Raw genomic sequence first — 23,464 nt, 5'->3', positions numbered from 1 at the left:
AATCTCTTGGCCTGGAATCCCGGCTCTACTTTTACAAACTGTGTGATGGATGCTCTTGGTACCTGCCCGGACCTCCTTCTACGAGCGCGTGCTCTCACCTCCCAGCCGCGGTGAGTTTTGTCTGCCTCTGCCTCACAGCTACTCCTTCTCCCAAGAACTATTTTTGGCCAAGTGGGAGTCCCTCCATGACCCCTTGGGATGGCCAGGAACCACTGGCTACCTGACACGGGCACAAAAGACCAGCACATTTGCCTCAAACGGCACCAGCTCTGGTGGCGCGATTCGTTCTCCAGAAGCTCCTCCTGGGAGCGGGCTGCATCCGCTCTGCAGCTGAGAAGAGTCCTTGCTTAGTCCTCTCCCCCTTCCTGTCCCTCTTCCCTTGCTCTCTGTCGAAACCTTAGCTAAGCAGCCCCATGGTGTTGCTACCTCAGCCTCGTTTTGTTTGGTCAAGTGGCTGGCAGGGAACTCAAATGGAAGCGCGTGCCCCGATGACCACAGAGCCACAAGCAGATGTCAGTTTCCGATATGACCTCCCAGCAGCCCTTGTGACCAACAGCCTCCCCACCTCCCAGGCCTTCCCCTCGTGCCCCCCTGGGATAAGACCCCCACAGAGCTTACTGAATCCCGTTCTTTTGGTTTGAATTGACCAATCTGGGCCTTAGCCTGGGGTCTCCCAAGGCATTCCACCCATAGACCTTAATAAAGACCTGTGCCCAAGTCCTGTCACTCTCTGTCTGCACTCTGCCTTGACCTTCCTCTGTGGCCCCTCAAGGCGTGCCGTGTGCTTCCTCCAGGACCTGCGAGTCATAAACATCTCCACCTCAGTTTATGCTGATTGCTGTGCTGGCGGGGGGCCAGGTCCTGGTCCGCATCTAGGGGCATCCTCACTCGGGCAGCCGGCTGCTCACAAAGTGCATGAGCTACGTGGTCCCTCCTTGCTGCCGGTGGACCTCGTCCCCGACCCTACGGGACAGAGTGTGTCCCACCCTTGGCGCTTAGATCTAATGGCCTATAGAAACAGCCCGAGCACCTAAAATAGCTGGGAAGTTAGCAAGCTCCTCACTGCATGAGGGACACCCAGAGAAGTGGTGGGCGTGGCTCAGTGCCCTGGGTACCCACACGCCAAAGCACTGGTTCTGGGCCCTCGGGGCCGGGGGACCAGCCCCAGTGACCCCGCAGCCTCAGCACTAGTGGAGGCCTTCCCAGATGCTAGTGGGGTCGACTGGGACACCTGGAGAGGCGAGCGGTCACTCAGGAGACCAGCCACTGGCCACGTGCGCCAAGGAGCTCACAGATACTGATGATTCCTATGGTCAAAAACCAGCCCAGATAATACAGAACTAGAAACAGACACTCAAAACTTTGCGCATCTGGGGACTCCACGTATTTTAAGACTTTGTACAGCAGAAGGAGGAAAGGGCGGCTGGCTGTTTAATACTGGCTCTGAGCTGTTACCACCACCACGCACATGGCCAACTGGCTGGTATTCCCAAAGACCTGAAAATACATACATTTCTTTCTTTTTTCTTTTCTTCTCTTTTTTTTTTTCCTGCACCATGGGGCAAGCAGGGTCTTAGTCCCTGACCAGGGATTGAACCTGTGCCCCTTGCAGTAGAAGCGTGGAGTCCTAACCACTGGACCACCAGGGAAGTCCCAGTGTATAACCTTTTAAAAGGTCTCCAGGGCCTGAAGGCCAAATTCTTGAGAGACGCAGGTGACCCAGATGGGGGGCCGTCCCAGGACCCCTAACCACTAAGTCAACCAGATTGTCCCAAGGCAATGAGGGGGCCTCCTCCAATGACTGGGACAGTCCAAACTCCATGGCACAGGCAGACAGGCAGACAGACACACACATATGCCCCCTGCACCTGAAGGGCACATGTACTAGTTAAACATCCAATGCAAGACCATCAGGTCTTCTAAGCTTTCTACTGCATCGTCAAGCCTGGCACTTAGTATCATTCAACAAAGGCCCCCTTTACATCAAGCCACTGGCCCTGGTCCAACCTTCAAGCAGTTTATCTTCTTCCTCTTCAGTCATGCAGGTTCTGACCTTCCTGCGCTTTCTTCTATTTTATGCTTTGAGTTTAGGTCTCATCTCTCTTTTTCTATAACTTAGAATTATATATATAATGATACATACTATATATAATTTTATTATTAACTATATTATGTATAAACATACTGCAACTTTATATTTATATGATATTATATAACATAAATTGTAATTGTATATGTTATAAATATATAATTACATATAAATTATATCAAATATGTATAATTACATGTGTTGTTATATATAATGTAACATATATACAATTCTAAATTGTCACTAGGAAAAAAGAGATGGGTATCTGAGTCCACAGAATAAAATATAATTTATACATATTATATATAAATATGTATGTAAAGAATCTTAATATGATATGCAAAAAATAAGAATAACCGTTATTTGCATCTTACAAATTTAATATGATTTATCTCTAAAACTCTCTGGATCTGGGGATTTTGGGGTGTGAAAGATTCAATTATTTTTTCAATATCATTAATTATTGTTCTATCCAATTTGTTTTATTGATTCTTATGCGTGTGAATTTTCGTATTTTAGATGATTTTTCTAAGGATATATTTATTTAATCTAGGGTTTCCTTCTCTTCTGTTTGCTAACAAATTAGCAGTAACTCAACATGACGCACACATATGTTTATTTTTTACTACCAATTAAGCTTATCATTTCTATGTTCTCTCCTGATGAAGATAAGTGTCTTGACCTCCTCCTGCTTGCGACTGGCCTCTCCTCCTCCTGCCTCCTTGGCACCCTGAGTTTAGTTCTGCAATGTTATGAATACACTTGCTGGGGTGAGAGTGTTAGTGCTTATTTAAACAAAAATAAATCACACTAATTTACTGTCTTTTTTCTTACTTCTGGTATCTTTTGCTTCATCCAGCATGATTTTTCTTTTCTGGTCTAATACTTTGTCCAAGAATGTTTCCAGAAAGTGTTCTTTTGGTAGACTTTCCTGGTTGCCTAAGAACGTCTTTATTTTAGTGTCACATTTAAATGAGAGTTTAGCTGGTATAAAATTCTAGCTTCCGAGTTCTCTTTGTTCAACACAATGAAAATGTCACCCCATTCTTATTTCATGTCCAATAGCCCTATCGAAAAGGTACTGGACAACAGGATCTTTATACTTTTGTGTTGGATCTGCTTTCTTCTCACAGTGCTTTAACATTTTCTTTTTGTATTTGATGTTCTGAAATTTCACGACAATGGGTTTAAATGTGAGTTCATTTTTCATCTCTCTCCTGTTTAATGCTTTATGCACTTTAATTTTGAATCTTACATTGTTTCTTTTTTTTTACATTTTTTAAGAATTTTTATTGAGATATAACTGACATACAATACACTGCATATATTTAAAGTGCACAATTTGATATTTTTTTTCTTATAAGTAATGCATGTATGGCAATCCTAATCTCCAAATTCATCCCACCCCAACGCCCCCACCCCGTTCCCGCTTTCCCCCCTTGGTGTCCATGTGTTTGTCCTCTACAGCTGTGTCTCTGTTTCTGCCTTGCAAACCAGTTGATTTGTACCATTTTCTATATTCTGCATGTATGTGTTAATATTCGATATTTGTTTTTCTCTTTCTGACTCACTTCACTCTGTATGACAGTCTCTAGGTCCATCCATGTCTCTACACATGTCCCAGTTTCATTGCTTTTTATAGCTGAGTAATATTCCATTGTATATATGTACCACATCTTCTTTATCCATTCATCTGTTGATGGGCATTTAGGTTGCTTCCATGTCCTGGCTATTGAAAATAGTGCTGCAATGAACATTGGGGTGCATTACATTGTTTCTTAATTCTAGAAAATTTCAGCTAATATTTCTTCAAATATTTTATCCCCAAATATTTTATCCCCTCTATTTATTTTTTCCTTTTTTTGAGGCCCCAATTATATTATTTTGACATTTTTCATCTTACAAATCTCCCAAGTTTCATTTTATTTATTTTTTTCTGTTTATTCTTTTCTGGGGCCCTGTGGGAGCATTCCTTCACTTGACCGACTATTCCTCAGCTACATTCACTCTGGAGTTCTGGAGCCTGGAGGTCTGAAATCAGATACCAGCCTGGCTGGGCTCTGGTTGTTACCAAGTCCAGATGCATTCTGCTTGCTGCACAACAGGCCAGTGAATCAGGAGATGAGTTGTTGGGACAAGGAAAAGTCAGCGAACTGAGAAGATGGTGGACTAGTGTCCCCAAAGGAGTTAGAATTTGGGCTTCTTTTATACTTAAAAGGGAGGGGAATGCGTTTGGTTGTTGCAAACTTCTTGGTGTCAGAATCCTTTGTTCTTGCATCTGTGCACGTAGGTCAGGTCACCATGTTCCTATAAACCTCCAACAAGACAAATGTTATTCTCTCTTCTAAAACTTTCTATGTCTATATGAATTGAAAAGTGTTATACTCATTAAAGGTCAGAGCCCTGAGAGTGGGCTCTCCTGTGTATTCAGGCCGCACGCAACGTTCTTTAACAAAAGCTGCACAGTCAGCATGACATAGCACAGGCCGCAGAGCACGGAGGTGGAGGTCAGAGAACAGACCCAACACGGAGGGAGACTTGCTCCTGCCTATGATAAGACCACCAGTCTTAGCTGATAAGGACCCCACCCGTATGACCTCATTTAACCTTCATTACCTCCTAAAAGCCCTGTCCCCAAATACATCCCCTTGGGAGTTAGAGCTTTCCCTAAGCATCTGGGAGGAGAGGCACAATTCAGACCATAGCACTACCTTTTATAACACGTGCCACTGGAGATAATACAGACAGTAAATGTGTGTAAAAATCACACTATATTCATCCTGTTAACAGCTCGTAAATGGTGGTATAGATCTGCCCAGTGAAATTATTTTGAAATTTGACACTTTGTACTGAGCTTTTTTTTTTTTTCCCTTAAAGATCAAAACTTTGGTTGTTCTTGACGCTCCTTACGATTTGTAACAGTGAGACGACGTCATGGGCAGAGAGAAGAATGTTTAGCTTCGAATTTGCTGGGGCAGCCATGGTTTACACGTCACACCATATGCACAGTATCTGTGAAACCCAGGAAATGAAACTAATATATACAGTGTGGCTCTGTCACTCAGCTGTTGACCGCAGGAAAAACTTTATGAGAACTTGCTAAGCCGAGCTTCAGTGTACTCATTGCTAAAGGAGAAAGATTCCTCTTGCTTATGAGCTGATGTGCGTGACCAAGTTGTATACAGATGCTCTTAATAACATCTAAGATATTTTACACATCAGGTGATAGGAGCAGGAATCCTATTTCCTGTAAGAAAAGAAACTCAAGAAAGTGTCCTAGTTGCATGGAATTCCAAATTCAAATGTGAAAGTTTTAGGTTTAATGAGCTAGACTCTGGGAACAGGGCTGCTCGCCTGGTACAGCCTATTGCATCACTTCAGCTTTCTTAGTACTCCCTCGACGTTTTAAAAGAAAAATACCTTTTTAGGTAGAGAATTTAAATCAAATAATTTTATAAAACGAAATGTTCTTTCACGACAGTTCTTTCACTTGCAGAATCTCAGCTCTACGGTACGCTCAGGGGAATGAGTATCGCACTGACGGAAAAGGGGGCGAAGGGGACGCGGGGACGAAGTGAGAGAGTAGCAGTCACGTATACACACTGTCAAATATAAAGTAGATGGCTAGTGGGAAGCTGCTGCCTAGCACAGGGAGATCAACTGGAGGATGGGTGATGACTTAGAGGGCCAGGACAGGGAGGGTGGGAGAGAGTCGTGGGAGAGAGGGGATGTGGGGATAGATGTACAAATACAGCTGATTCACTCTGGTGTACAGCAGAAACTGGCACAACTGTGTAAAGCAATTATATTCCAATAAAAAGTTAAAAAAAAAAAGAGGTAGCAAATAGCTATCATAGACTGAGCACAGACTACGTGTGCTCCAGACATTTTACGTACACGTGAAAAGATTTTTAAAAATTGTGGTAAAATACACGTAACATAGAAATTGCCACCTCAGCCATTTGTAAGTGCACAGCCCAGTGATATTAAGCTCATTGCTACCGTGCAGCCATCGCCACCATCCATTCCCATGACGCCTTTCATCCTGCAAAACTGAAATTCTGCACCCATTAAACACTAACTCCCCATCACTCCTCCTGCATCTTGAAGTCCAGGGAGTTTGGATCCCAGACAACATGAGACTGGCTTTTTTTTTTTTAGCTCTGTGATCCTGAGCAACACCCCCACTTTGCCAAGCCTTCATTACCTCCTACCTCCTCCTCCCCTGCTGGGTTGCCATGGGACTCAGAGCTGCCACAGGAGCCCTTGGGGATCCTGGCATTCTTTACACACAGCGCCTGTAGAAGCAGAAAGCCACGTGTCACTGTGTGCAGTTTTGAAATGGGCCGAACACGGTCTAATAGAATCTAAACTTCACAGCCAAACAGGTCACGGATCACTAAGCATTCAAATTCCTACGGTAAAGAATTCAGACATAGACTGATTGATTGACTTTTCCAGAGGAGTAAATCAATGTTCAGAGAAGATTAGTAACATAACCAAGATCATACAACTACTAACTAGCCCAGCCAGGATTAAAAGCCAGGTTGACCTAACGTCAAGTCCATGGTCTCCCCACTGCCCCAAGCTTCCCGAGCGCTTGGCAAACTGAATCAGAACACGGTGGGCCCAGAAAACCCCCTTCTTCTCCTTGGTTTCCTCACAATTTTATCAAGAAGACAAATTATAGATACTTAGCGTAAACCAAGGAAGAGAGCAGGACGACACACGTCCAGAGTTTTACCGCCTCGTTCCAACAAGGGCACCGTCGGGGAGAATTCACAGAAGAAAACTCCGTGGTGAGCCGGGCAGAACTGACAAAGCTTCTTGATGGGTAGTTAGACATTTGAGCTGGACTTTGAGGAAAATATACAATTGGGTGGGGAAGAGACAGGTAATCTAGTGAAGGAGAAGCCAAAGAGCCTAAGAGCTGGAAGTCATTCTGCAGGAACATTGAGGGGGATTTTCTCTGGGTCTACAACAAAGCCCAAACAGAAGGCACAATTCTTATGCTAATGAGGTTTTAATCCAGGTAGGGAAAGAAAAATATGGTCTTTAAGAAGCAATTCAGGATCGCATTACATGGCTGAATATGTTTCTTCAGTGAATGAAGTCCAGTTCTCAGCTGTACCATTTTGAAAAGAAAAAAAAAAAAAGGCAAATCTGGTCCTAGAACAGCCTTCTAAAGAAATCTCCTGTAGTAACTATGGCGACAACATGGTCTCAAAATCCTCTCAAAATCCTCCCTCTTTCCTCCATCCTTTGATGCCAGCCACTTGGGAGACACTCTTTGTGCTTTAAATAAAGAAGGACTTTGAAAATACCTCTTTGGCTTACTGAGCTAAGAAGCCCAAGGAGGCTTGTTGTGCATAAGAAAAGGGCAGTCAGAGCTGGAGTGTGATCTGAGGGATGAGGATGGAGACCAGAAAGCTGCCCTGGCTGGGGTGATAGTGTGGTCAGATGAGAATCGATCTTGTATGAGATCAGTTTCAGCACCCCTTCTGAATCAGTTTGTTGTGTTCCTCCTTTTACCTCCATGTTTTCAGTGTCCGTCCTTCAAGAGGGTTATGACTGCCTGGTCTGCTCCACCAGCTCTCTCCATCAGTATTTCATCTTCGTCAACAATTGGTTAAGACGCGAAGATGAACAACCACATCCAGGACCTCAGCGGGCTTGTATTTAAGTGGCACAAGCTTAAGAAGTCAATGAATGAGGTGTATCACTGAAAGCAACTCATACTTGCCGTGTTTGGAAGGACATCAAGCTGCCAGAGGCAGGCAGGCGGCAGTAAGTTCAGAGGCTGCTGATCCCAGGAATGTTAGTCACGTGCATTTTAGGACAAAGACGAACAGCCAATGATAATGCTTTTCCTTAAGGGGTGTGTCATCCTAAATTGGAAATAAATCCCAGAAAAGAGTCAGAGTTGTCTTAAAGCAAAATGACAGCTTTACTGTCTGCAAGGTTCGCAAGCCCGGGTTGGGGAGGGGAAGGAGGGGAGGGAGTTTTAAAAGCAAAGCCGCAGAAGTCACAGTTGGGAGACTTGAAAAGGGGACGGAATGACCCTCGCGGCCTGACCACAAGTCCCCGCAGCTTGATCTCAGGTTTTCGATGACTGGCTGTGATCGGAGCTTCTCTTTGGGGGCTTTTCCAGGCAGGACCCTTAGCAGAATTACAAGTCCTTATGGTGGTCTATTCGTGGTTTTTCTAAGAACACGCAGTGCGTGACGAAACCCCAGATCTGTCGTGACTGCCTGGTTCCGTTTTACTTTGGAGTCGTACTGGCTCTATTTGCTGTGTTCCCTCCACAGGGAATTCCTCTTTGTACTTTTCCTTAGGAGGTTTTATTTTATTTTTACAGATGCTCCACCGTGCCTTGGTCATGTGACCTGAACGCATCAGGACGGACCTAACTGCATTACTCCCTCAGCACCTTTAAGTTTTATTCTCATATTCCCTGATGGTCGAGTACGAGAGGCCATGTTTTCTCGTGCTCCAAGCAAAACTTTCTTAAAGTTAATTTTGAAGCAAAACGGGATGATCATTTTGTTCAGCAGCCTGGCTTAATTGAAGTGACCTGAATGTGGATTTGCAAACTTTCAAGTGGCCAAACTGGCTGGAGGCGTGGGTTTACTTATCGCTTGCTGTCGTGCTGAGATGCTAACTGCTAAGAGGGGCGCCCGACCTCTGCTGTTTCAAGCCAGTGTTAATGAGAGATTTTTCAACAGCTGCAGGAAGTCAACAACTTAATGAGAAACATCACAAATATTTAATCTGTCCAGGGTGACCACAGCACTAAATTCCCACACCAAAAGACAGACCAACAAAACGTTTTTCGATTCCAGCATCGTGAATCAAAGCAGATGCTGGCCTCTGCCTTTCCAAGCGGTTCCGAGATTCAGGACTCAGTGCCAAGACGAGGCTCCTCTTGGGTGTATGTCAATTTAGTCAAGTGTCAGAGGCCAAGCCGTTCACTTTTTTCTTGCAAGATGGAGGCAATATTTAACCCTAACTGATCTCTGAATCCAATAAGACAGCCACAGACTCCTGTGCTCTTCCTTAGGCAAGTTCTGCAGCATACCTGGAAGGTCAAATGTAACTGGATTAACATCTTAACAGAGAGTATGAATTGTGAGAGGTAGGTATTTTCTGTGCAACAGAATATCAGGTGGTGTCAGCTTAGAGATACACAGAAGAAAGAGTAAGTTAATAAGAATGAATGAACAAAATTGGAATGTACTATCTCATAATAATTGAAGTAACTGTATTTTATGGGAGCTGGTAGGTAACTTTTTAGGCCAAAACTACAGATACAACTTAAGAGTGATCACATCTGGTAGCAAAATTATTTTACTTATTTGCCCCAAATGCTTTGGTGATTTTTTTAAATCCTAGGCTATTAGCTCTCAAAGATATTTGCATAAGTAAAAAAAATAACCTTTGAATTCACTTTTTCTTTTAATTTGGGTTGGGTATTACAAGATTGTATTCAATAAGATGGCGTGTAATAAGATTCACACTCTCAATAGTATGGCCAGTTGGAGGAGAGAGATGGGGGTGGCGAGGGGGAACGCTCCCAGGAAGAACCATTAGCCCCTTCTTCTTTGCTCTCACAAAGCACTAGACACACGTTAATTATAGCATCTGTTATATTGTCCTGGAGTCCTCTGCTTTCTCTCTCTCTCTCTCCCACTCAGCTGAGGTTCTTGAGGGTAGAGAATATATCTTATTCATCTTTCTGTCTCCAGGTATTTAGCAGATGTTCGTGACCCAATAAAGATTAACTGACTACATGAAAGAAGTGGTTGGAACATTGAAGACGTAGAAATATGGTAGATGGACATACAGGCATAAACAGAGAGCAGAAGATTTTGTGGAAAAAGGAACTCGTAAAAATGCCTTGATGTGTCATAGAGAGTCTTTTAAAATCGTGCTGTGATTTTGCAAAAAATAGGCATTGTTGGTATTTCTACGTTGTGTAAAGACTGAGACTGCTTGTGTGATGTGGTCTCTCACCCCCAGATCTGCGATGAACCTCCTGAAAGTTAAGGCTTTGTGTGGGACCTCAGTGTTTATCCCAATGATTTTTAATTCTCTGTCTTCCTGGGCCTTTGTTCTCTATTTGGATTCTGAAATAAAATGACTACATATACAATTGGACTGTTAAAATTGGTAAATATTTTCAAATAGCTATAACTATTTGATAAAGTTTTGAAAAATTAAACTTTGCCATTGTAAAGAAAAAAGTCTTCCACCATTCATAATCTGAAAGATAAAATGATAACACTCTTTTAGGGAGAGACCCAGAAACCTCTGATGGGTTTTAAATACTTAACTAATAATGGCCAGGTGTTTTAATATATGATTTACATTTTACTAAAAATAAAATTCTTCTATAAATCACACACTAACACAGCCTAAGGCCAATCCTTAAAACCTAGAGAACTGGTCTAACGTTTGATTATGTAATATGGTCACTTAATATTCCAGAACCTGAATTATTTCAAAATAAGTGAAGGGCCCAAATTCGTGATGGAGCTAACACAGGTGCTTACTCTCAGAAATCAATTCTGCTTTCATCAGGATCCTTGCTCATGTCCTCAAGAAAACCAGCTTTCAAACTACTCTTTGTCTAATTACATAGTAGTGGAGGGGATGTTTATTACGAGCTCTAGACTGCTTTAATTCTAACTTATTTGTTCAGTGTCACAATTGACATACTAACCAAAATGATTGCATTTGATCAAAATACTATGTGTGTTAATATTACAGAAATACAGACACTTCTATTTGTTTTTTCTATTTTATGTACCAACAGTGGAGGGAACTTTTTTTAAATTAATTTTTATTGGCATATAGTTGCTTTACAATGCTGTGTTAGTTTCTGCTGTATAGCTGTATTTCTATAACATGAACACACTGAATATTATATATTTATATATTTTCCCAATATCATATGCTTAAAAATATTTTCTCTTTTGAAAATTGTAAGGCACTGTAAAATTTAAAGAATCTTTCATTCAATAAAAAAAATAAAAATTAAAAAAGAAATTAATTTAAAAACAAACAAAAAAACCAAACCAAAACAAAAATACTATGTCTGAATAAGAGATTTTGTTTTAGTACAAACAGCTTTCAAATCATAACCACTGCCACAGTTGACAGAAAGTATCGCACCACTGGGTCCTCCCAGCTCATTTCTCTCCTATCTGTATATCCCAATAGACACCACGTTTCTATCTGTGTCCTTGTATTCCTCGAGTCTGTTGATCCTGTGGAAATTCACATGGCAGCGGCAGACACGTGGCCAAGGGTGTGAGCCACTGGGGATGCCAGTGCCAGAGATGTTAGCAGCAAAATGGTCCCATGCCAGGTCGACGTGCCCGGGTCAGGAAGCCACGTATCGTGAGCTGCTTCTTCAGGGCAGTCAAGGCTGGACCATCCCTGATGAAGGAAACAACCCTCGATAATTCAGACCTGATTGAGCTAAAAGGAAAGAGAATCAGCCTGGGGAGAGAAGAATTAATGACAAAGTCTCATGACTTCAGTGGGGAAGAATTTATCGCTAATGTAGCATAAACAACCCACGGCTGTGCAGAACAGATGTGGCTTCACTTAAGTAAGTACCAAATGGAGTGCAAAGCTCTCAGGATGACGTGCTTAGGACTCGTCTATCAGAAATGTAGTTTTGGTCCCAATACATCCTTCCCTCTGTCTTGTTTTATCACCTTTGCCTACTTTTCTCTAATGTTCCCCAGCCGTGTAGGATGAGTACCGCTGGCCACGGGAGGTGTTCTGTAGGGTCAATCGTTGCGAAAAATCATCCTTAATTTGGCCTCAGGTCCCTGTTATTCCTGATATCCACCCCTATGAAGGGTGGAGCTCCCACTTTTTCTTATAGTCCTCTATGATCTGCATTTTGGGGTAATGTTGCTTTTTCAATGTGCTCTTGGTTTCTTTCTTTCTTCCTTTCTTTCTTTCTTTCTTTCTTTCTTTCTTTCTTTCTTTCTTTCTTTCTTTCTTTCTTTCTTCTTTCAGTAATTCTTTACAGTGTCTGGTCTACCAAGGGTCTCTCTTTTTGTCTCATTTTTTAAATACTCATTATACATTTGCTTTTCTCGCCTTTTTACAATCGCTAAGGATTATGGAGTGGGAGGGAAAGATATATTTATCTTAAAACAGAAATCTTCCATTTAAGATTGAGATAGCAAATAATGAAGAAACCAAACAGCAACCTCCTTCCTTCCGTTCTCTGCTTCTCATTCACACAAGACTCACCACTTTCCAGTACACTTGAGAAAGAATGGGCTTGTCACTCTACATAAAGTCTTCACTGAACATTGGGGTGACAGTGACAGTAGTGTCAGGCTGCCTTATCCTGTTGAAGCAAAACCTGGAGTGTATGGAAGAAGTCCTTCAAGTCATCATGGGGTGGCATGGTGAAAACTGCACTTACACCAAAGTCTCAAGAACAAGCGAAAGATAAAATGCACTTGATTTTTATTGACTTTTTAAAAGATAATTTATGTAAGAGCCCAAGTGGTTTGTTTTCCTTCCAGCATTTATCAAAGATAAATAGGTTCAGATCTGAGCCTAGTCTTCTGACTTGGAAAAGGCACAAAGTAAGTCATACTCAGTCCTGAACTGACGTGAGTACGGAGCTTCCGTGAGTAAGTTTAAAGCAAACAGTACTGTGAAGACTTTTTTCATTGGTGTCTAATATTTACCCCGAATTTGTGAAGTTTCGAATTTCCTTCTTGACCTTGAATGGCTGCAGTTGGCAAACTACCCAAATTGCAGACAATCCCTTGTCACAGAAAATGGTCCAGAGTTGACTAAAAAATGCACAGATGCTGCAAATTTGGACTTGATGAGAGGAGACGGAAAAGCCCCGGGGTGCAGCTTAAACAGGAAGTTGGAATCCAATAAAATTTTTGGTAAGTCTGGAAAGTCTCCACTCAGTTATCACTGTGTCACGAAGGGTGGCTCCAGACCAGAACAACGTAGTCATCAGTCTTGTCGACACAGGAAGTTATTTGAAATCTCTCGGATGCTTCAAAAGCAGCCGGCAAAGTGGTTTACAGCTAAAACAAAGTAGATATAACCAACGATTGACTGAGGTCCTTGGGTCAACCTGCTGGGAATTATCAGTTAAACTAGGAGTCAACCCCTGCCGTGATTTTGCAGTCCTTCTCTCCATCATTAAACTAGAAAGGTTTCTGAGATCAAGAGTCTAGCGAATTTATTTTGGCTCTGGGTATTTTCTTTGGATATGGAAGAAAAGCTCACATGGAGTCCAAATATGTAAAAGATTTAAATTTCAGGTAGATGACGACTGATGAGCATGGAGAGGAGTGCAGACATCCCGGAGCAGTGACAAGAAAAAAAAAAACCCAATCAAACGACAAAACCACAAAAAAGAAGAGATTAAGAAACTCCTGTGATAAATCTGATTTTTTTTCTGTGTCATTGAGCAACTTGTCTCCTCTTATACTTTCACAGCTGCCAATTTTCCAGATGTTCTCTCCTGAAAATCTTTGTCTTTTGCATGTTCTTTCCGTGATGAGCCAGTCTCTTCCATTCCCTGAAGCATCACTTGCTCCAACCAAGCCATTTTTATGATCCTCAAGCAACCTTTCAGAAATGGAGTACGACTCCTTCCAACACGGAATTGAACAACTGATAAAGACTAAGCCTGGGCAGAGGCAGAGTTTGACTGCTCACTGTAGAAGCCAAAGGGACCATCTTCCCTCTCAGCCCACCCAATGAGGTACCCGGCTTGAGTCTTTGAACCCAGAATAAGTGGAGTAGAGATGGAGAGAGAGTAGAGCTGGTCTCCAGGAGGCAGAGCTGGTGTCTGCAGCGGTGACAGTGGCCTGGGGCCATGGCTGTTGGCATCAATGATCTGGCAGCAGTGGCACTGGTACTGTGACCCTGACCCAGATTGTTTCTGAGGTGTGACGACTGCGTTTTCCTATTGTCGAGCTCCTTCTGGTTCCTGACCACCTTCTGAGACCAGATCTTAAGCTTTTCCAGCATTTCTGTAAATTCCCCAATAACTTCACAATAAACCCTTAAAACAGTTGCCAGATTGGACCTCTATTGTTTCAACTAAGACTGTTACATTGTCTTTGAAACAATCCTTTGAGGCTTTGGCTTGTGAGAGGGAGTTTTCTTGAGTTTTTGGTGGTGGCACAAAGCTATGTATATACCTGTCCGCGGGTCATGGTATAGCTATTAGTTGAAAGATGATAGAGAAAAGATCAGATGTGTCCATGTAAATCATTTTCTTCATCTGGGTCCCCAACGGCACTACTTTGGTTCAAGGGCGTTCGGGAAGGCAGACTCTTGCTGGAACCTGGCTCCACCAGGAACGCTTCAGGTTTAAACACTCTTGTGCCTTTTTCTCCCGAGTGAGTACATTTCCGCATCAGACGCGGTTACAAACTCCTCTCTGCAGGCTGAGAAGTGTGTTTTGCCTCGTCCTGTGTGTCTCTATCGAGTATATCTTTTATGATGCGTGTCCATCACTGCTCTACCCACACCTCCTGCTGCTTAGGCTACGTTGCTGTGCTTTATAATAAATGACCCTGTTCCTTGTCCCCAAGTGCCCCTGAGAACCAGAATTGTGCTAGTGCAGGGGGAGCAGTGGGTCACGGGACAGGGGAAAGCAGACGAGTGGACGATGGCTGGCTTCCTAGCATCTTTGCACCGTGGAGATCAGAGAGTGACTTGGGCAGAGATTGCATTCCAGATGCTCTGAGCCTGAGAGCTTTCCTCCTCCTGCCGCCTGAGCTGTGCACGCGTGGAGGAGCGCATCCCACGTCCCAGCAAGTTCTCCAAGTTCCTTTAGCTCCCAAGTGTTGGCCAGGCTATCGTGGCGTTCAGAGGCGTGTAGACAGCCAGGCCCATGTGATGTGTTTACTTTCTGGATCTTTCTATGGCTTGCTGACTTCTAGGATCTCTCCATTAAATGTCTAGCTGCCCCGAACTGGGTTCCCTGCTTCCAGCAGTGGAGTCGTGGGTCAGCGCTGAGTTGAGCTCACCACCTCCTTGCCCAGGTGATGCCGTAGGCTCTGCCGCCTGAGCGTGTGGAAGGGAGGCTACCTACTCCTCACGGCCCTGCCAGGCGCAGCAGCACTTTCTAGAGAGGAACATCTTTACAATTTGTTGTCTTCTGTTATTTTTCAGTTCCTTAAAATGGTTGGGTTTTTTTTTTTTTTTGCCATTTTGTCCAGTTTTATACATGTTTTCTTTGTTTAAAATTAATTAATTATTTTTATTTATTTATTGGCTGCGTTGGGTCTTTGTTGCTGGACATGGGCTTTCTCTAGTTGTGCTGAGTGGGGGCTACCCTTCATTGCGGTGCATGGGCTTCTCATTGCTGTGGCTTCCCTTATTGCGGAGCATGGGCTCTAGGCGCTCGGGCTTCAGTAGTTGTGGCGCGCAGGCTCAGCAGTTGTGGCTCACGGGCCTAGCTGCTCTGCAGCATGTGGGATCTTCCCCCACTAGGGCTGGAAGCTGTGTCCCCTGCATTGGCAGGTGGATTCCTAACCACTGCGCCACCAGGGAAGCCCTCTACTTGTTTTCTATGAAGAAGAATGATCTGATCGCACTACACTGGTTTTACTGGAAGTAGCCTAACAGTTGCTCTTTGATTTATGAAACAAGAGAGATGAATTTTTATGTGATGTCAAGTTCTCATATACCAGCACTTGTGCAATTTTACAGAAAAAAAAATACGTTTTTCTTAATAGGCTGTCATCACAATGGAGTTATTTTCTTATCTACCTACAAGGACTATTTTTAATTTCCTCTTTGCTTTGTGGAATGTTCCAAATTGATAGATACATCTCTCTCTTTCCCAGAGGCCTTCTGCAGCTGCAGTATTTCGAAGTGTTCATTTATTGTGAAATCTGCCTGACCAGATTAGTCTAATTCCTTTGAGGTACAGCTGCAGCCATTTTAATAATGAAAAATGATTTCATTCCCCTTTAAAACCATTTTCACAAAAGGTGTACCACTTCACCTGTGCCTAAATGTGTATCCACTTTTTCTCCCTCTCCTCACTGTGTGTTTTCTTGCCATCATTGTTGTTTCGGTTTTCCTGTTCTTCTACCCATGTCCTAATAGCCTGGGTGTACTTTATTTTCATGGTGAGCTGTCTCAGCTCCTTTAATCGTGATGAAATGGCATGAATAATGAGTAGTAATTAAATGAGACTATTATATTCAGTAATTTAATCATTTTCTTTAAAAATCCTTCTACCTTTAAGCTAAGAGACACCATCATCAAGTGGGGTGACTAAAGTCTAACCCTAACCCGCACTGTGCTTTCCGCATCTGGTTCTTACAAAAATCCCAAGAGAAGAAATACGTCAGGAGGAAGCAGGGGAGCCCCTTGAAGGGGTTCAGGTCGAGCATCCCCCAGACACGTCACCTCGGCGTGTGGGTGGTCCTGAGCCGAAGGCAGCTGAGACCCCGTGGCTTCAAGAGAAACTTCTGCCCCTTCCTCAGCTACCTAGAAGCACTGAAGATGGGGGTCTTTCCAGAAGGAGACTAACTGCCAGAGATGCGTTCTATCTGAGGGACGCACCTGTGTGGCAGGGCAAGCCTCTGATGACTCAACCTCTGCTGTCCTGTGAGTCACCCTCCCCGCCTTTGAAGCCCAGCCCCCGGCCCATGCCTTGGCTTAGGATGACATATACACCTCACCTCACCCATCTGTCTTTGAACCTCTTACGCATGCAGGTTTCCCACACGTATGAGATTAAATTTGTTTTTCTCCTGTTACTCTGTCACATGTCGATTAGATTATTAGACCCACCGGAAGGATCTGGAAGGTTGAGGAAAATTCTTTCTCCCCAAGAGCACCATCTCCTCGTCCCAGAACTCACATCCTCCTTCTCTGGATTCTTTGCCAATAGCTTTTCACCCTGCTGGGATTTCTTAAAGGAGCCAGCCTCTTCGACTTTCTGAAACACAGGACTTAGTTTCTCCATAACTCCCCATTTCTTGAATAGTAGATATGCAGCATTGAGTTTCAGAAATCTGTGTTCACCTAGAAATAGCAATCTCCCTGTATTTGTTTTTAAGCATCTCTGGTATTCAGAATCCCTCTTCAGAGACAAGAAACAGTCATTTATAAAGGAACCCACAGACTTTACAGCAAGCAGAAACTGGATGTGACGTTGCTGAGACAGCTGCAACTAAATGCCCAGCAGCTGTGATTTGCTTTTTGCAATAAGTCCAATAGAATCTCATCTTGAATGGCCACAAACCATGGCCATGATCATTATAGAAAAAAATGGTTCAGGTGGCAGTTCTGAAAATAAGTGGCTCTGGGAACCTGTTTGGTCTCCCCTCCCAACACCCAACCCTCCAATCCTCTAGGCAATTAAAAGAATCTTACAGTTTGTTGGTCTTAGTCTGCTCCAAATTGGAATGGGACTGCAGTAGGTGGTCTCATGACTCCCCTCCACGCCACCTGCTTTCCATACTTCCCCTTGAAGGTTGGCCGTGTTCCTACTCACCTGCAGGGCCTAAGGTCAAGGAAAACTACTGTTTTTTATTCTTCCCTTTTTCCTTAGCTTTGATGTTTTTCTTTTTATTTCTTTTTTTCTTTTTGTTTTACATTATTTTATATTGGAGAATAGTTGATTTACAATGTTGTGTTAGTTTCAGGTGTACAGCAAAGTGATTCACTTCTACATACACATGCATCCATTCTTTTTCAGATTCTTCTCCCATATAGTTTATCACAGAATATTGAATAGAGTTCCCTGTGCTCTACAGTAGGTCCTCATTGTTTATCTATTTTACTTCTAGTAATGCGTAGATGTTAATTCCAAACTCCTAATTTATCCTTCCCCTCCGCCTTTCCCCTTGGGTAACCATACGTGTTTCTTTTGTAAGTCTGTGTCTGTTTCTGGTTGGTAAATAAGTTTATTTGTATCATTTCTAGATTCCATGTATAAGTAATATCATATGACATTTGTCTCTCTCTGTCTGACTGACTTCACTCAGTATGATAATCTCTAGGTTGATCCATGTTGCTGCAAATGGCATGATTTCATTCATTTTTTGTGGCTGGGTAATATTCCATTCCATTGTAACCACATCTCCTTTATTTGTTCATCTGTTGATGGACACTTAGGTTGTTTCCAGGTCCTGGCTTTATTGTAAACAGTGTTGCAATGAACATTGGGGTGCATGTATCTTTTGGAAGTATGATTTTGTCCAGATATATGCCCAAGATTGGGGTTGCTGGATTACATGGTAGCAGTATTTTTAGCTTTTAACGGAACCTCCATACTGTTTTCCACAGTGGCTGCACCAATTCATATTGCCATCAACACTGAAGGAGGGCTCCTTTTTCGCCACACCCTCTCCAGCATTTATTTTTTGTAGACTTTTTGGTGATGGCCATTCTGACTGGTGTGAGGTGATACCTCTTTGTAGTTTTGATTTGCATTTCTGTAATGATTAGCAACGTTGAGCATCTTTTCATGTGCTTTTTGGCCATCTGTATGTCTTCTTTGGAGAAATGTCCATTTAGATCTTCCACCCATTTTTTGACTGGGTTTTTTGTTTTTTTGATGTTGAGCTGCATGGGCCGTTTGTATGTTTTGGAGATTAATCCCTTGTCGACTGCATCATTTGAGAACATCTTCTCCCATCCTGAGGGTTGTCTTTTTGTTTTTGTTTATGGTTTCCTTTGCTGTGCAAAAGCTTTTAAGCTTGATTAGGTCCCATTTGTTTATTTTTGTTTTTATTTTCATTACTCTAGGAGGTGGATCCAAAAAGAGCCAAAGAGCGTTCTGTCTGTGTTTCCCTCTAAGAGTTTTATAGTATCTGGTCTTACACTTAGGTCTTAAAATCCATTTTGGGTTTATTTTGGGGTGTGGTGTTCTAGAATGTTCTAATTTCATTCTTTTACCTGTAGCTGTCTAGTAGTTTTCCCAGCAGCACTTATTGAAGGGACTGTCTGTTTTCCATTGTATGTTCTTGCCTCCTTTGTCGTAGATTAATTGACCACAGGCGTGTGGGGAAGGAAACCTACTGTTGAAGTCTTTGCCTCCAACTTTACCTTCACAGGAAGAACCGAGAGTCAGTTACTATACTCTGCTACTATTTGGGTTTCATGTAATTGTTTGCATTGCACTTGTCATCTTCTAACTTCATTCTAGATACATTGGAAGGGTCATGGGGCTTTGGAACCACACAGACTTGGGTTCGAATTCCAGCTGTGCCAACAGTGTGATCATAGGTGGGTTACTCAAACTCTGTAGCTCTGTTTCCCCACCTGTAAAGTGGTATTAATCATCCTTCTAAGACTGTAACCTGAATGTCTGGTATATAGAAGATGATAACTTGATATGAGTTCTCTCTGACCTCTTCCTGATACTGGTTTACTTATTTTGCTATTTCTGTAACTGTGTTTGGCAGATAGGAGTTCATAAGTACCTGGTTATTGAAGAAATGAATGAGACTTCTCTATGCAGGTAGATTATACATCATATATTTTTCATCTTGTAAAAAGAAAGCCACCCTTCTCAACTTTGATCTCTTTTCCTAGTCATGGAGTCTGTGTTTTCCATTCTCAGTTCAATTACTGAGATTGCTTTGGCTCTCAGAAGCTCCCAGACCGTAACTGGAAGAATCAGTCACTTTTGCTCAGATCTCCATAGCCCTTTGGTCAAACAGCGTTCAGGTTATTTTTAGCTCAGGGGAAGGGCGGGGTTGAAGATATCTGAAAGATTGGACTCCAACGTTTACTCCACCGTCTTTCTGTGTGCCATCAGGATTATAGCGGCTGGAAATTAAAACGCTACAGTCTCCTCTCCTTCATTTCAGGACCATCCCAACTGGACCGGGGCTCAGATTTCAACCAGGATAAGATATGCCGCCTCCTCATCAGTTCTCTGACTGCTGGTGGTAGATCAGCACCAGCGCCCACTTAGAACCTGGAGAAAGGCCGACATCCAATTCCAAAGCCGAGATCTACCCCTCGGCTCCCAAAGGCTAAGATCTCAACTTTAGAATCTCTATTTAGTTTAAGTCTCACATATTTTTGTCTTGGATGAGAAGAGAAAGGAGAAGACCCAAATATTAAAAAGACCAGAAAAAAGTAAGGAAATTCTGTAATTTATAAAAAGAATATTAATCCTACCCCATCCCTCAAAATATTGCTGTTTCCTCTGTATTATGTGATGGTGGTGGTCTCATCTCTCCCCTCCATCCTTCCACAGCTGCAGATGTTCTGTGTGAGGCAGAAAAGGGATGTCTCTTGAGACAGCTTCCAACATCTTAAAGACATTTCACATCTTCCTGATCCCTTAAGCATCTCTTGCTCAACATAACATATTACTTAGCCTCTCTGGGATCTTGGAAGTCTGTACATTTTTTTAAATGGAGGGGAAAAATCCTCCCCATAGTTTTAGTTTAGCAAAGCCTTGGAAAAAGTTTTGAAAGTGGCATCGGTCTAGAGAGGAGGAAAGAAAACAAACATGTGAACAGAAAAGTAATCAAAAGCCTAGAAACTGGAATAGGAGGGCGCCTGGGGCAGAGAGACAGAGCCATCTTTCCTTGACATTGGACGTATGGTTGAGAAATAAAGATGTTGCTCCATTAGCCAGGAGTATTGTTTCTACCATGCCAATCCATTCACTGCATTGAATGTTTCCCCTGAATACAATTTGGTATGGTCTCTACACAACCAGAGACAAGGCGACACAAAAAGAGGTTACAATAAATCAAACAGAGAAAGACAAATAGCATATGATATCACTTATATGTGGAATCTAAAAAAAAATGGTACAAATGAACCTATTTACAAAACAGAAATAGAGTCACAGATGTGAAAAACAAACTTATGGTTATCGGGGCGGAGGAGGGGAGGTGGGAGGGATAAATTGGGAGACTGGGACTGATACACGCACACTGCTATGTATAAGGTAGATAACTAATAAGGACCTACTGCACAGCACAGGGCACTCTACTCAATACTCTGTAATGGCCTATATGGGAAAAGAAGCGAAAAAAGAGTGGGCGTGTGTATATGTGTAACTGATCTTTGCTGTACAGCAGAAACTAACACCACATTGTAAATATACTATACTCCAATGAAAATTTTAAAAAGACTATTATAGAATATAAATGAGAGGAGGAGAAAAAGAAGGATGGCCACAGTGAGACTGATCCGTAAGGGGCAAAAAGAGTGACCATCTGCACAGCGGTGTGTTTCCTGTCCTCTGTGACCTGTACATGGCTGTGACGAGCCTGCAGAGCCCATCTGTGCTTTTAGTTCCAGCTTTTCTCTTTGGCGTCAGAAATGCCAACATTTGCCAGCTGGGCATCAGACACACAGTTCACTCTGCTGTGTGTGGCACCAGGTGTGTGACAATGGATTTTCTCTGCAGGTACATCAGCTGAAGCCTGACTTTGGCCCCACATGAAGCCACCTGAAGAGTTGGCCAGACTTTTCCCTGCAGAAGAGCAGGTACAAAACTCAAGCTCATGTTTGACACAGTTGTCAGTTTCATTTTTCCAAAGACCTGGTTGACTGTGATATCAAGGCTGGTTTAATCTGTAGCCTTGCCCAAATTCTCTCTCATACTCACCTGTCACATAGCTTCAAATAAAAACTGAGCTAGTTTCCATTATTCTTTTGGGTTATAATGGAAGTCCTCCATTGAAATACATCTGTTCAGTGTATTATTTGCAGACACCTCAGCTGGCCCTTGAGAAATGAGATGAAAACAGGTACCTTTTGATGTATCAGTGAGAAGTAAGAGGAAATGAACAAGAAAGGAGTTGCCAGAGGATGGGAGAGCTTCTTGGAGTCACTGGACTCTGATAACAGCCAGGCAGAAGCTTGGTGCCGTTATCACCTTGGTCACTCATGGTTGCCATGGTAACTCTCTGAAGGTGATACTGATATCGCCACATTACAGAATAGGAATCAAGTCCCGGTAGTAAATGGTAGACCCGAGATCAAATTCAGTCACGCTCTCAGCCACTGTGCCTCCTAGCAGCACCTGCTGAAGGTGGGAACTGAATTTCATTCATCTTTTTGTTCTCAGCACAGGATGAATGGGCAGACCTCATGAGGTCCTAGGCTGCAGAAGGGAGTCAGGGCAGAGGTGCCCTCCAGGGCAGAGTTTTCTGGGCTGCTAAGAATTATCTGAGGCTGAGAGGGGCAAGGTTCCAAAAAAAGAAGAAAGACAATGCAAAGAATGGGCAGACAGGACTTCCCTGGTGGCGCCGTGGTTAAGAAGCCGCCTGCCAAAGCAGGGGACATGGGTTCGAGCCCTGGTCCGGGGAGATCCCACATGCCGCGGAGTAATGAAGCCAGAGCGCCACAACTACCGAAGCCCAAGCACCTAGGGCCCGTGCTCCGCAGCAAGAGAAGCCACCACGGGAGAAGCCCGCACACCGCAACGAGGAGCAGCCCCCGCTCCCCGCAGCTAGAGAACGTCCATGCGCAGCAACGAAGACCCAATGCAGCCGAAAATAAGTAAGCAAACAAATAAATAAGAAAACACTAACATTAAAAAAACAAAAAACAAAAAACGGGCAGGCAAAGCTCAGAGAATCATGTCTGCAACACAGAAACTCTTAACTCCATTTATACACGACAGTCACATCTGGTATTTTTGGAAGATGGTTCTGGGAAACGTCTCTGTCCGCCACTACTTTTCACTTCCTTGATTATGGTGTGGGGTTTTCTTTCTTTACGTTCTGAGCGCACATTGATTAAAGCAGCAAATTAGCTCTCATATTAGTAATCATTCGGGGGGACTTCCCTGGCAGCCCAGTGGTTACGACTCAGCTCTTCCAGTGCAGGGGGCACGGGTTCGATCCCTGGTCTGGGAACTAAGATCCCACAAGCTGCGCAGCCAAAGGGAAAAAAAAGAAATTATTTTCAATTAGATTTCAGTGAATTTGAAATAGGAGGTAACAGGTAAATAGGGGGCCATTAAGTCAAGAGAAAGACACACAAAATACATGAAATAGAAAACATTTGAAAACTACACACATAAGATTTATTTTATATTTTCCACCTGAAACCAAGTGGCAAATATCCACAAAAGGTCGGTTACAATACAGGCATCTCTAAAGCCTGGATTTAAAAATACAGTGACAATCAGACTCCATTGGCTTATAAATTTAAGAAGTACAATAAATATCCAATAGCAACTTTTTACTTCTCATTCTATGGTTATATTATTGATAATGTTACCAGTGGATATATTATCCAATATATTGATATCAGATATTATGGCCAATTGGTGTTTTAATATTTTTAGCCATAGAAAATACATTAAAATCTATTTCAAAAAGAGTAACACTTCTTGACTTGGTCACTTAAATTCTT

Source organism: Hippopotamus amphibius, chromosome 17 (assembly GCF_030028045.1).
Source record: "Hippopotamus amphibius kiboko isolate mHipAmp2 chromosome 17, mHipAmp2.hap2, whole genome shotgun sequence".
Taxonomy (NCBI): Eukaryota; Metazoa; Chordata; class Mammalia; order Artiodactyla; family Hippopotamidae; genus Hippopotamus; species Hippopotamus amphibius.
The sequence above is the reverse complement of the archived record's forward strand: the minus strand, read 5'-3'. Positions refer to the sequence as shown.